This window comes from Periplaneta americana, chromosome 7, assembly GCF_040183065.1.
Source record: "Periplaneta americana isolate PAMFEO1 chromosome 7, P.americana_PAMFEO1_priV1, whole genome shotgun sequence".
Lineage (NCBI taxonomy): Eukaryota > Metazoa > Arthropoda > Insecta > Blattodea > Blattidae > Periplaneta > Periplaneta americana.
The window spans coordinates 181805226-181821173 of record NC_091123.1 but is presented as its reverse complement, the minus strand read 5'-3'; the positions used below and the strand labels follow the sequence as shown (position 1 = coordinate 181821173).

Here is a 15948-nt window from a genome sequence, read left to right as displayed (position 1 = left end):
CTGTCAAATGAGATGACTCGCTCATCCACCTGTTCTTCTAAAAAAACACACACACACAAGCATAAACACACATACATGCACACACATACACATGTATAAACACACACAAAATTAACACGAATTTTGTTCTCCTGCATTTACAGATTTGTAGTAACTTCTTAGCTTTTGATGCAGTTATAAAGATGTATACCCAAATGAATTTTATTCATAAGTAGTCACTTTGTATATGACGTTGTTGAACAATTTGTTAGTCAGGTTTTCTTATGTTTCGAAAAAACTGTCATTATTCCAATTTTTCAGCTCTAAAAAGCGTTTCTACTGAAATTAAAAAAAAAGGTCTTTACTTTGAAGATTAGATTAATATATTGTCACAACACAGTCTAACAAAAATTTTGTTCCAAACTGACATTACTTATAAGATAATATCTGTACGACTCCGCCATTGTTGGGATATGAACCCAGGTCCAAATCCACAGTTATCGTAAACCAGTTCTTTATCAAGTGAGTTTCCCGGAGATCTTTGATTACAAGCAGATGTTTTTGGTGTTTGCGGTTGAATATTCAATTCAAGTAGTTACCAAGTAAGAAACATAAAAAATGTGATTGTCATTCACGCATAGCACAATTTACTTCATTTAGTGTTCTGCCCAAGGACAGGTCTTTCACTGCAAACCCAGCTTTGTCCAATCTTTCCTATTTTCTGCCTTCCTCTTCGTTTCCTAATATAATCCATATATCTTAATGTTGTCTATCATCTGATATTTTTTTCTGCCTTGGACTCTTCTCCCGTTCACCATTCCTTCCAATGCATCCTTCAGTAGGCGTATCAACATTTAATCACGTGAATATACTTAATACTAGTGGCTTGTGTAGCAAATGCTGCAAACTAAATTCATTACTTACTTACTTACTTACTTACTTACAAGTGGATTTTAAGGAACCCGAAGGTTCATTGCCGCCCTCACATAAGCCCGCCAGCGGTCCCTATCCTGTGCAAGATTAATCCAGTCTCTATCATCATACCCCACCTCCCTCAAATCCATTTTAATATTATCCTCCCATCTACGTCTCGGCCTCCCTAAAGGTCTTTTTCCCTCCGGTCTCCCAACTATCACTCTATATGCATTTCTGGATTCGCCCATACGTGCTACATGCCCTGCCCATCTCAAACGTCTGGATTTAATGTTCCTAATTATGTCAGGTGAAGAATACAATGCGTGCAGTTCTGCGTTGTGTAACTTTCTCCATTCTCCTGTAACTTCATCCCGCTTAGCCCCAAATATTTTCCTTAGCACTTTATTCTCAAACACTCTGAACCTATGTTCCTCTCTCAGAGTGAGAGTCCAAGTTTCACAACCATACAGAAGAACCGGTAATATAACTGTTTTATAAATTCTAACTTTCAGATTTTTGGACAGCAGACTGGATGATAAGAGCTTCTCAACCGAATAATAACACGCATTTCCCATATTTATTCTGCGTTTAATTTCCTCCCGAGTGTCATTTATATTTGTTACTGTTGCTCCAAGATATTTGAATTTTTCTACCTCTTCGAAGGATAAATCTCCAATTTTTATATTTCCATTTCGTACAATATTAAGAGGTTAAGAGGGAAGTATTATATGATATTCTTATTGAATTTGGTATTCCCAAGAAACTAGTTCGATTAATTAAAATGTGTCTCAGTGAAACATACAGCAGAGTCCGTATAGGTCAGTTTCTATCTGATGCTTTTCCAATTCACTGCGGGCTAAAGCAGGGAGATGCACTATCACCTTTACTTTTTAACTTCGCTCTAGAATATGCCATTAGGAAAGTTCAGGATAACAGGCAGCGTTTGGAATTGAACGGGTTACATCAGCTTCTTGTCTATGCGGATGACGTGAATATGTTAGGAGAAAATACACAAACGATTAGGGAAAACACGGAAATTTTACTTGAAGCAAGTAGAGCGATCGGTTTGGAAGTAAATCCCGAAAAGACAAAGTATATGATTATGTCTCGTGACCAGAATATTGTACTAAATTCATTAGACGTTCAAATAAACATTTTTCAGATTTATTTTCAATGAAGAATACTAGACATTCTGAAAGTTATTTGCTTCCATAATAATGAAAGATACTCTCTCTCGAGCCAATACTGAAGAGAACCACGCATATAAATATCTACACCACACCGCCATTAAATATATGAAAACGACCCAACCCCTCTTGATTAATAACTATAAAAATATTTGATTTTTAATAATATTATTATCTTACGTAAGTTTTATAGATTTCAGTAACATATACTATATATACTATATAGCCGCCACTCAGTAAAATATAGAAATCAAAATCTAATTTAAGTTATTCTCTACATCTACCTATATAACCCCAAAACGTTTCACTTTCATGTCATCAATATAGCATTAATATGTATAACTTAATTAATTAAAAATAGTCACATCATGGTATTAACTACAATAATATTTCATTTCTAATGGTAATAATGTCATCAAACCACCTCAAGTTTTGTAGTTTTTAATATCCAATACACAGCTGTACCCAGAAAATTACACACCACATAATCGAACCTGTAAATTATTTTTAGTAAGTTAAGTTTTTAATAACCAATTTAATTTGAGCTCTAAATATGTCAGCATTCTTGCAGATCATGGCCTTCGTGTAATATTGTCTACTGTAGTGTGTGTTTTGTTTTATTCTGAAATGTAATTAGCTAGTTCTCAAAACTGACGACAGATGGATTTTGGAAAATAGGAAAATTATGTTGAAAAATTGACATTTCAATGAAAACTACTATTTTTCTGAAAAACTTTGAGTTCCAAGCTTCAAAATGAGGGGTCATTTATTAAAATCCGTTCAGCCGTTTTCCCGTAATTTCCATTACCAGTTCAAATCAAATTTTCTCGACTTTGGAAAGAAATCGTAGCCGTTCGTAAATGACAGAAATGAACTCCTAGCACAGACTTAAAATGTACATTGCAGTGTTTGCCAATGGTCGATGCATATTTACTATGTTTTGAGTTTAGTTTTCACTTTAATTTGCATCAGTGTTTATCGTACTCAGATTAAGTAAACACTCTGTATTTGAATAAGCTATGTAGGGTTTTCGTACTTTTGTTTCATTACATTCTCGTGCCGTCGCCACTAGCTGAAAAATGAAAATCGGGTTACAGAATGAGTTACTTTGTTAAGCATATTACAAACACGTTACCCCCCATATCACATATCATACCTGCATGCTTATTCAAACAATAAATTTGAAACACAAATAAAAATTGACAATGTAAATTGTTTGCCTCTTATCAGAATACTTACTTACTTACTTACTTACGTACTTACTTACTGGTTTTTAAGGAAGGTTCACTGCCGCCCTCACATAAGCTCGCCATCGGTCCCTATCCTGTGCAAGATTAATCCACTCTATCATCAAATCCCATCTCCCTCAAATCCATTTTAATATTATCTTCCCATCTACGTCTCGGCCTCCCTAAAGGTCTTTTTCCCTCTGGCCCCCCAACTAACACTCTAAATGCATTTCTGGATTCGCCCATACGTGCTACATGCCCTGTCCATCTCAAATGTCTGGATTTGATGTTCCTAATTATGTCAGGTGAAGAATACAATGCGTGCAGTTCTGTGTTGTGTAACTTTCAGATTTTTTGATAGCAGACTGGATGATAAAAGCTTCTCAACCGAATAATAACAGGCATTTCCCATATTTATTCTGTGTTTAATTTCCACCCGTGTATCATTTATATTTGTTACTGTTGCTCCAAAATATTTAAACTTCTCCACCTCTTCAAATGATAAATTTCCAATTTTTATATTTCCATTTCGTACAATATTCTGGTCACGAGACGTAATCATATACTTTGTCTTTTCGTGATTTACTTCCAAACCTATCGCTTTACTTGCTTCAAGTAAAATTTCCGTGTTTTCCCTAATCGTTTGTGGATTTTCTCCTAACATATTCACGTCATCCGCATAGACAAGCAGCTGATGGAACCCGTTCAATTCCAAACCTTCTCTGTTATCCTGGACTTTCCTAATGACATATTCTAGAGCGAAGTTAAAAAGTAAAGGTGATAGTGCATCTCCCTGCTTTAGCCCGCAGTGAATTGGAAAAGCATCAGATAGAAACTGACCTATACGAACTCTGCTGTACTTTTCACTGAGACACATTTTAATTAATCGAACTAGTTTCTTGGGAATACCAAATTCAATAAGAATATCATATAATACTTCTCATCTCATATCAGAATACTAACCTATATTATTTCGTATAAATTTTCAATTTCTCTTGTACAAAATCAGTAAAATGAAAGTAAGGTAAAACAGAAACACATAACAATCGATACAATATGATAACAATAGCGGATGTAGAGACCCAGAAACAAAGTTTGGGCCACCTAATTTTACAAGTTCCAGATACAACGCATTGCGCATGTGCAGTAAACAATAGCGCCTAAATGTATGCTACTTGTGGATAGACTTACGAAGCTTGTTGCCTACATAGAGGAGGACTGCTACCAAGTTTCGGCCCATTTTTTAATTCCGTATCTGTACAGAACATCTGCCATATGGCATTTCGACGTGAAACCTTATTGAGAAGCAAAATATTAATTCACAAGAAGCATATAAGTTACATTAAATAATTTAGGAAGTTTGATATGAAAATAAAAAAAATAGGCTACATTGAGGAAGTATAAATATTTTCGAACTCAACAAATTACGAAAGAGTGCAAGAATGAATCTGTACGACACTCTTAAACTTTTCTGTAATATAGCATGGTACTGGAGTTTGAAGTAATTATGGCCAAACATAAATCCAGATTGAAATCCACTGAGATAAAGTAAGATATTATATCAAGAGCAGTGAGATAGTGTTGATCAGATTTCAAATTATAAACGGGATTTTGCAAGAATTGAAATTAATATCTGCTTTGGGAAAATATCAACAAATAAATTTAATTGGATTGAACATGTAAACCCAATGTCCATATCAAGATTCCTAAATTTAATAATGAAATAAATAGGCCTATATTCGAAACGGAAATGAGCATTGCCGACCAATATAGAAAAAGAGGATGAATTCAAGGCTGCAACATATCAACAGTGGGCTATAACCTTGAAAACATAATGCTAATGATGATTGTGGTGATTAGTTTTATTTACAAATGCATATTGTGTCTGCTTTTACGTAATGATATGGAAAAAATTTCGGAATACATTATTTTTAAGTTCTCTTCGTTCCGTATGCTAAATCTTATTTATTTATTTTTGGTTGCTTATTTAACTCGATGGAATTGGTCAGACAAGGTTTAATTTTAGCCTTTAATTTTCTCTTATAAGTTATTAAAGTAGTCTACAACTGACAACTGATTCTATATTTGCTAAGCTGAGACAAGGTTAATTTCAGCCTTTAATTTTCCGTTACAAGTTATTAAAGTAGTCTACATCTGACAACTGATTCTATATTTGCTAAGCTGAGACAAGTTTAATTTTAGCCTTTAATTTTCCGTTACAAGTTATTAAAGTAGTCTACATCTGACAACTGAATCTAATTAATTGCTAAGCTGAGACAAGGCTAATTTTAGCCTTTAATTTCTGTCTTGCAAATTATTAAAGTAGTCTACATCTGACAACTGATCCTATATTTGCTAAGCTGAGACAAGGTTAATTTTATCCTTTAATTTTCTTTTACAAGTTATTAAAATAGTCCACATCTGACAACTGATTCTATATTTGCTGAGACAAGGTTAATGTTAGGTCAGTAATCTACATTAGAGCGTATCTTTAAAACGCTTATAAAATAGACGAAAACAATAAACATTTGCAACAACTTGTCCAGCTCTCGTTTTCCCCCCCTCTCTTCTCCTTCACCACGGAACAGTGTTGCCAACGTAGTAGTGAGCGGCGCAACTGACTGAGGCTACTCTATCGCGGTGCAGAGTTCAGTTGTTCTCGGAGCTGCCAGGTGAGCGGAAGTCTTTAACAAACGAGCAGCGCATCGCGTCTTCTCGCTCCGCATTCCAAGACAGGCGAGCTTAGTGCGTTACATCTGCGAATTAAAATCCCGCCGCTCTGTAGTTATGTGTTCAGTGCAGTAACCTGACAAGTGTTACAGTGATTCAAGTGATTTGTGTGGTGTCAAAGCTTGTTTGTCAAAATATCAATTATTTATATATTTATTTTATTTGTAACGATTTCAGATTTTTAAAGAAGATCAACGAAGTATTTTTTGGGAGTATTACAACCCGTATTTTATAACAGGTATGTTATATTTGTGTTTTTGGTCTTTATGTACTTTTGGTAACAGATCTGAAGCGTTAGAGAGAGAACATTTTGACAGTTACCGGATTTAGTGAAAACTACTTTTACGAGTTCAGTAATAGTTTGATCGCGGTCATTTTCGAGATCTCATCGCTCTGATAAATTCGAACACAGGAATTGTCAGACCGTGTAAATTATTAGTGGGTTCGTTAACTCTTTCCAATTGGTGGTCTATTTACAGTAGATAAATTCCCTTATTTATTAATAATTATTGTTATTCGTCATCATTAATTTTACCTTATTACTCCGTAAAGTTTCGAATAGTTGATTTTTGACAACAAATAACATAATTTTTAGTAGGTTATTTTACGACGCTTTATCAACATCTTAGGTTATTTAGCGTCTGAATGAGGTGAAGATGATAATACCGGTGAAATGAGTCAGGGATCCAGCACCGAAAGTTACCAAGCATTAACATAATGTTAATAATATAAATGACATTACAGTATATATGTTGACTTGTAGCATAGGATATATTATGATTGTGGTTTTATTTTCTTCTGTGAGTGAAGCTGTCTACAGCGGAGTAAACTGTGACACTTATCTTCGTAAATTAATAATATTTTTGCTACAAATGTACCAATTTCTCATTCCATAACTTCACATACGTCAAATCACATTCTGACTGTTAGGAAATAAAAGTTACAAGTTCACATTAATGTACCAATTTGTTATAAATTCACATTAATGTATCAATTTCTCATTCCATAACTTCACATACGTTAAAACACATTCTGATTGTTGGGAAATAAAAGTTACAAGTTCATATTAATGTACTAATATTTCATTCCATAACTTCACATACGTTAAAACACATTCTGATTGTTAGGAAATAAAAGTTAAAAGTTCACATTAATGTACCAATTTGTTATAAATTCACATTAATGTATCAATTTCTCAATCCATAACTTCACATACGTTAAAACACATTCTGATTGTTAGGAAATAAAAGTTACAAGTTCACATTAATGTACCAATTTGTTATAAATTCACATTAATGTATAAATTTTTCATTCCATAACTTCACATACGTTAAAACACATTCTGAATGTTAGGAAATAAAAGTTACAAGTTCACATTAAAAATTCCGGTTTAAATGTGTACATAAGTAACTGTTTTGTTTGTTTTTTGTTTTTGTTAATGTGCGATTCTCATATGTCAATATATAAAAGAAACCATAACCATATCCATATCCTAAACTTCGATACATTTTTATGGTTAATACAACGTCTCACGCAATTCACTAATCATAAAAATGCGATGTCCATGCTAGGTTAGAAGATCCTCTCGGGATTTGCTGTCATTTGTGAGCTATATCGTGTTATTCCCCCTCCTTTCCCCCCACTCCACCCCTCCTTAATGATCCCCTCTCGGCCAGTCTGTGATATGTCAAGAGGATTTTCCTCGTAACTCATCTACTGTTACGAGAGGCTGCAGACAAATTGTCTCCTGGTCCAGCAATCGGGACCATATGTCAAGAGTATCTCCTAGCCTGCAATCCCAGCATCGATTCCCGGGGCATTGTTCTGCTTCCTTTCGCGATACGCATAAGGGTATAATATGATGCTATCAGGCATCTGTAAAACTTTTCGTAACTGTACATCGTGTACCGTTTCCATTAGCCATACAACGAATATGAAACACACTAGGAACCTGTTGTACGTATATACGAGGTTCGTTAACGTATAAACTGGCTTCCGTTCCTTTGTGAGCAGGAATGTATGAATTTATTTATTAAGAATGTAAAGATAATGATGTTTTTAGATTTTAAAATTTGTCACATAACTGAACGTATGCGGAATATGAATTGTGTAAGTATACATATTTAAAACTATATAACCTTTCCTTTACGGATACGAAATGGAAGGAAAATGGAACGGAAGTGTTACCTATTATATGCAGGGGCAGGTATTTATGGAGATTAATTTTTCATTAGTATTTTTTAATATTGGCGTCAACTTCACCCCGCTTAGCCCCAAATATTTTCCTAATAAGGTGCTTAGAAAAATATTTGGGGCTAAGCGGGATGAAGTTACAGGAGAATGGAGAAAGTTACACAACGCAGAACTGCACGCATTGTATTCTTCACCTGACATAATTAGGAACATTAAATCCAGACGTTTAAGATGGACAGGGCATGTAGCACGTATGGGCGAATTCAGAAATGCATATAGAGTGTTAGTTGGGAGACCGGAGGGAAAAAGACCTTTACGGAGGCCGAGACGTAGACGGGAGGATAATATTAAAATGGATTTGAGGGAGGTGGGATATGATGATAGAGACTGGATTAATCTTGCACAGGATAGAGACCGATGGCGGACTTATGTGAAGGCGGCAATGAACCTTCGGGTTCCTTAAAAGCCATTTGTAAGTAAGTAAGTAAGGCGTCGGGGGAGATTGTTGGAGATTGATTTGTACTCTTGGCGGAGGTTAATGGAAATTTTGGAATTGTAGTATTACATCTAACTAAGTACGAATATTACTTTCCAAATAATTAACATTAAAGGCTCGTTGGATTCTGGTAAAGGTGCGGTATGGCCAATAGATAATATTTGTTGGATTGAGACTATATTTTTAACACACATTCATTAAAAACGAAAAAAAAAAAAAAAAAAAAAAAAAACTTGCAGCTTTCAACACTTTCAAATTGTTAGTGAAATGTTGAATTCTCCGTCGTTTGAGTTGACTAATGTAATCAAAACACCTGGAATACCATGTAATGTAGCCTACTTGGATATATAACAAATTTTAATAAATCCGAAGAAAACTAAGAATATGAAATTCGCTATAAACGATGCAATATTAATAATTTGCGAGTGTGTTCATATTTCGCTATTAGAACTCTATTTCGCGATTTGTGGCAATTGTTTTATCCGCATACTATTAACCAGAATCATTTAATTCGTAAAGATTGGCTATGTATTGTATATTTGGCTATGTATTGTAAATTTTTAGTAGAGCCATCGATGTAGCTCAGTCGGCAGACTCGCTGGGCTGCTGATCCGGAGTTGCGTTCTGGCTTGGGTTGGATCCCCCTTTGGTGGTTTCTTCCGAGGTTTTCCCCAGCCGTGGGACTGAAGCCGGATGGTCTATGGCGAGTCCTCGGCATAAACCCAATTAATTTGATCACCCCCCCCTTTGTTTTCATTACCTGGTTGGGGTTTTCCGAGGTTTTCCCCAATCAAAAGGCAAATGCCGGGTAGCCTAATATTTTGGCAAATCCTCGGATCTCACCTCATCTCACTACATCTCGCCAAAATATTGTAAAAAAATTGCACAAAATTGTAAAAATTGTAGAAAATTACTAAATTGTAAAACTGTAAAAATTTGTAAAAATTGTAATTGTAATAGGCTAGGCCTATTGTAAAATTTTGACTTGTCCACATCTTAAAGCTTCATTGCTCATGTAAGATCTATGGAATAAAATGAATGAATGAATGAATGAATGAATTAGTAAAAATCTATTGTATATCTATTATGTCGTCCACACCTGTGGAGTAACGGTCAGCGCGTCTGGCCGCGAAACCAGGTGGCCCGGGTTCGAATCCGGTCGGGGCAAGTTACCTGGTTGAGGTTTCTTCCGGGGTTTCCCTCAATACAATACGAGCAAATGCTGGGTAACTTTGGGTGCTGGACCCCGGACTCATTTCACCGGCATTATCACCTTCATTTCATTCAGACGCTAAATAACCTAGATGTTGATACAGCGTCGTAAAATAACCCAATAAAATAAAAATCTATTATGTCGTGATTTTCGCGATCTCCATAAATAACCGGCCCTGAATATACGTATAATGTGGATCTGTCCTTGGAGACTTTTCGAAGATGGTCTTAACGAGACCAGACTTTTATAGCAGATCGTTATCAATGTTTTAGGCTATATCTATTACTTCGGCCTATATTTCAACATGAATCTTTATTCTCTTGTCACTTGGCAGAGATTTATTTTTTAACCGGTGAATAGGAGAGGCAGACTGGGTGTCTGCCGCGACCTAAGAGAAAAATGACTTGTTTACTACTTCTGCTAGGACAGCCTCCTGCTGGCTCATAGAATTTCAACAGAAGTGTTCTACTCCCTTTTAAATGAGACATCAGTAAGCCTTTACTTATCCGCCCCAGCCCCGTATGAATTGAACTCGAGAGAGAACCAACAGCAGGATTACTACGTCTACGGAATTCTCAATAACAAACTAGAAATGTCCAGTCGAACTTCGTAAACAAGACCGCTGTAGTGTATCCATGTTTGTCAAAGAGAAAACAATGACATGTTTTCTAGGCTTATTTGTTACCGTTACTCCCCAATAGGCGTATTGAAGGAAATATGCAATGACCGGAGAGTGACGTACGTCGAATGGAAAACAATATGGACTAACAAAGAGAACTCCACATTTTAAACCATTTGGGACATGTAGTAGTCGTAGTATACGCTGCAAGGTAGACATCCTTCCCATCCAGTGACACATATTATTTATGTCGTCCCAAAAAAAAGGGGGAAATAAGGTTTCCAAATTAGCGTTGATTAACGTTAGTTGATGTACAGGGACATCATTTCATTTTTACTTCAACTTTTATTGTACCTGAGTTTTGAATGTACTTCATTCCCATCCCCTCTACTAGTAAACTTCCAATCGTTCTCCACACAGAACCAAGCGTATAAGTCAAAGTAGCCTTACGGTCATAGTAAACACAAACATTACTGAGTTAGTGAGTATAGTACGTTCCAGAAATATGTTCGCTTTCAATATATTGAATCATATTCTCGCACAGGTACTGTCGTCCGTTTGCGTATGTCACATCCCGGTTTCTCCCAACGGCTTCTGTTCGTCCCTCTGTAAAGGCTAGTGGCTGGGCTGTCTTAGCTCTTTTCTGAAAACATTAATTTCTGTTAAGAATTGGACGTCTACGTAATATTATACAACTGTATAAAACAAATAAAAGGGTCCCGTTAATTAACTATCACGTGATTTCCCTCCTTTCTACGATCCTACGACATAACACTTGGACGGACAGTAGATAGCATGTCTGAGTAATTTTATCTTTTCGGAACGGGCAGAAGTGAAGATTGAATTTACAGTACGTAAGGTACTCTTTTAAAGAGTAGGTACAGAATTATTTCAACATGAGTTACTAGTACGAAGGACGAAACTGGTAATTGGAATTAGATAGGTACAATAGTCTATAGTGCGATAATATGCACATTAGAACTGAAGCCTGTATCGAAATGAACGGCCACCATTTTAAAAAGTGTATTTAAATATCCATATTATGATTATTTTTCAATTTAACTTCATTCTCTATAGTATACGCTAATGTGTTGTAGACAGTATAATATACACTGGATAATGAATACGTCCGCATGGACAGCTCAGTTCATGAGTAAAAACACTCATTGTTAATACTGTACTGTATTTTGATTAAAGAAAAACCTAATGAAAATTATCAAACTTAAAATCGCGATATTCCCTACTTTAAGTAAATGGATGAACTACTTTTCTTCCCTCCTATACCTAGTAAAGTGATTTGTTTGTATTTTACGCCAGTATCATCGAACTCCAGTGGAAAGGTGTAGCAAACGGTGTTTCCGGTTCAGAACCTTTAATCCAAAGGTATAGCCAGGTCAATATTAGAAATGTTAGTAAAAATAAAATGATGTCCCTGTATTTGTACAGCATGAAACTTCCTATGTGATAGTCAGGCTTCGAGACTTCGGACCCAATAGAGCAGTTCAGTGGGAAATCCGCATAACGACGTACTGAGTATAGTGGTAAAGCGTACAGTCGGTGGGGGTACTGTAGAATGAATGCCAACAAATACGCAAAGGAAAACGCTCCGGATTTGAAGGTTCTGACGAATAATTTGGTTTTCATACAAACCCATTTTCAAACTGTGTCTGAAACTATTACACGGTTAGAAAAGTCAGAGCAAGAGATGCCGGAAGCTCTCAAATTAATTTAGAAAATGACGCAGAGAATTAATGAGACATCAAGTACACCGGTTACTGAACGTGTGAAACAGAAGTGGAAATCAATTTTATGTAAAAATAACGGATATGGAACATTGTGTAACATAAACAGTAAATTAGTGGGCATAGAGTCTCCCGAGAATAAAGGACTGTCTCTTAGAGACTGCAATGACGTTAGGTTTTTTTTCGTTTTGCTCCTATCACGTCATGCGGCGTAGAGCGCAGCTTTTAACAGTACAAACTGTGTTTGGCAGATAACAGAAAAAGATTTACGTTTGAAGCAGTGAGAATGTATCTTGTAGTAGGTACATTGCAATTCGGTACTGTAAATGCACTTCTTAAAGACGACCAATAGGATAAATTAAAAAAAATTAAAATTGCTAGATGCTTATTTCCACCATTAACACTGTGTATAATTAAACACAAATGCTTATAAAAGACAGGAGAATAAATGCTTTTCACATTATTTTGATATTGCCATTGTGTAATGTATATTTACTTTCAGAATGTACATATGTGTGTTTCCCCCATACTACCGTTGTCTACTCTAAATAGCAACGTTGTTACCTCAACACATCTCTACCTACCTGAAGCGAGTCAACAACCTATAGTGCATGCACAGTAAACTTACTGTATCGGGTCCAAAGTCTCGAAGCCTAGTGATAGTACAGAAAATAATTTTTCTGGAGGAAGAAAAACTTACTTAATGGCTTTTAAGGAACCCGGAGGTTCATTGCCGCCCTGACATAAGCCCGCCATTGGTCTCTATCCTGAGCAAGATTAATCCATTCTCTATCATCATATCCCACCTCCCTCAAATCCATTTTAATATTATTTTCCCATCTACGTCTCGGCCTCCCTAAAGGTCTTTTTCCCTCCGGCCTCCCAACTAACACTCTATATGCATTTCTGGATTCCCCCATACGTGCTACATGCCCTGCCCATCTCAAACGTCTGGATTTAATGTTCCTAATTATGTCAGGTGAAGAATACAATGCATGCAGTTCTGCGTTGCGTAACTTTCTCCATTCTCCTGTAACTTCATCCCTCTTAGCCCCAAATATTTTCCTAAGCACCTTATTCTCGAACACCCTTAACCTATGTTCCTCTCTTAAAGTGAGAGTCCAAGTTTCACAACTATACAGAACAACCGGTAATATAACTGTTTTATAAATTCTAACTTTGCGATTTTTTGACAGCAGACTGGATGATAAACGCTTCTCAACCGAATAATAACACGCATTTCCCATATTTATTCTGCGTTTAATTTGTCATTTATATTTGTTACTGTTACTCCAAGATAGTTGAACTTCTCCACCTCTTGAAAAGATAAATTTCCAATTTTTATATTTCCGTTTCGTACAATATTCTCGTCACGAGACATAATCATATACTTTGTCTTTTCGGGATTTACTTCCAAACCTATCTCTTTACTTGCTTCAAGTATAATTCCCGTGTTTTCCCTAATCGTTTGTGGATTTTCTCTTAACATATTCACGTCATCCGCATTGACAAGCAGCTGATGTAACCCTTTCAATTCCAAACCCTCTCTGATATCCTGGACTTTCCTAATGGCATACTCTAGAGTAAAGTTAAAAAGTAAAGGTGATAGTGCATCCCCTTGCTTTAGTCCACAGTGAATGGAGGAAAAAAAAATGAATTAAAAATCATTGAGCGTACATAAGAATATGAAATAATTCGGTAGAAAGTGTTGGTGAATATAATGAACATAAATGATACCATCGAGGATCAGTGTAGGCCTATTGATTTTTAATTAATTTTTCTTCCTCCTGAAAAAATATTTTCTGTATACCTACTGTTACATAGGAAGTTTCATAAAATCAACGACGATATGAATGTTTTGAATTTTATTATAATATAGGGTAAACTGTATAGTGATTGACCACTTAAGCTAATGAATAATAAAACAATGAAATAGCGGAAAACGGTGGTAACTTATTGAGAGAATTTTAAAGGCATTGGGTCAAGTGAAGATTCAGAAACAAATCAAAATCAATAAACAAAAGAAAAAATAAAATTTTAATGCAAAGATAAATTAAATAAACACAACAAGTCCACTTTTACAGTTATTGACCGTCTACTGCACAGTTATTGACCACACGCTTATTAGTGATTGACCGTCTACTGCACAGTTATTGAATACTCATTTATTAGTGATTGAACAACACATTTTCACAATTTTCACTTTTTTCTTGTCTGTTTCGTTTCTCTTCTTCTGATCTTTCTCATTAAGAACTATTCGCCACCGGCGTAGCTCTGTCGGCAAAGGTGTTTGCCTGCCGATCCGAAGTTTCGTTCGGGCGCGGGTTCAATTCCAGCTTGGGCTGATTACCTGGTTGGGTTTTTCCGAGGTTTTGCCCAACCGTAAGGCAAATTTCAGGTAATCTATGACGAATCCTCGGCCTCATCTCGCCAAATACCATCTCGCTACCAAAAATCCCATCGAAGCTAAATAACCTCATAGTTGATACAGTGTCGTTAAATAACCAAGTTAAAAAAATAAGAAAAGAACTGTTCTCGCTGCCTTTTCTTTCATTTCTTATTCGCTTCCTTCCTTCTCTTGCCTCTTCTTCCATTTTTCTCTTTTGTGCCTTATCAGAAGCAAGTGTGTGTCATTTCTCTGATGTTATTACAAATGGCTTCACCCAGCACTGGACGAGGACCAAAGAACACTTTTCCTTCAACGGGATATTTGTTTCTGGACGCTAAGGTTGCTTTTAGGACACCAAACTTCTTGGCAGCTTCATTTAAATCAAATCCACTGTGGACAGGTTCTGTAGCGTTTCGTAAAGCTTCCCCTGTATAATGCACTTTACCTGGCTTAGGCATTATAATATAGTATCAGTCCTGTAAAAATCCCCATCATTTAACCGATAACATATATAGAATTGGAGCAAATTGGTCATTATTCTAACAAATAATTTATGAACGACCAATCACTGTAGTTTGCGGCCATTCACTTTATAGTGATTGACCACGGGGCATTTTTATGTCATATAAAAACTTTAACAAAATAATATTCTGTGGACCGAAACCTTATACCTTTTCTCACACTGTGAGTGTAAAAACGAGCACCAGAATTTATGTATCCTTTGCAGAATAAATAAATTATTGCGTGCATTATTCTTAGCAATTTCTCTAGTTACTTACACTTGTTTAGGTTCAGTTGCATTTCCAATCGATTTCAGTCCTCTCAGACAACAGACACTAACTCAGTGGGATGAACAGCGACAACTAACCACAAATAAGGGTTGTTACTAGAGATATATGCAGCAAAAAGTGAAATCACGATCGTGGTTTATTCACAATATACTTGAAAAAAGGAAGCGGTCAATCACCGTATACTGGTCAATAACTACCTAGTTTACCCTATTACAGCATAAGCGTATTCACACATAATGTACTCGCCACGTTTGTGTCGCATCAATATGATATTTATTCTTCTTAATGGTGTTATGTTTTCCGTAAATGATGTATTCCTGAAGTAACATAAATCCAGTGAGTTAGTTAAGTGTTGGAATTTCTAGGAAATTGCGCAAGAATGTCTTGACATAGAATTTATCAGCTTTTCACAAAGCATAGACTACAATGACATTGCTTAGTTCAGCAGCGCGGTTTTCATTTTGC

The 15948-nt window shown here is 35.9% G+C and overlaps 1 protein-coding gene across 6 annotated transcripts in view; it reads left to right on the top strand.

The window, feature by feature from the left end:
* nuf (rab11 family-interacting protein nuf) overlaps positions 1-15948 on the top strand; it is a 791668-nt gene that overhangs the window by 242124 nt on the left and 533596 nt on the right. Inside the window, exon 1 of one of the 6 annotated variants that reach the window (XM_069832015.1) lies at positions 5966-6278. The exons of the other annotated variants lie outside the window; for them this stretch is intronic. The gene's annotated coding sequence lies outside the window, so the exon portion shown is untranslated. Of the gene's footprint in view, positions 1-5965; positions 6279-15948 lie in introns of those variants that run through there. 6 annotated transcript variants of the gene reach the window in all.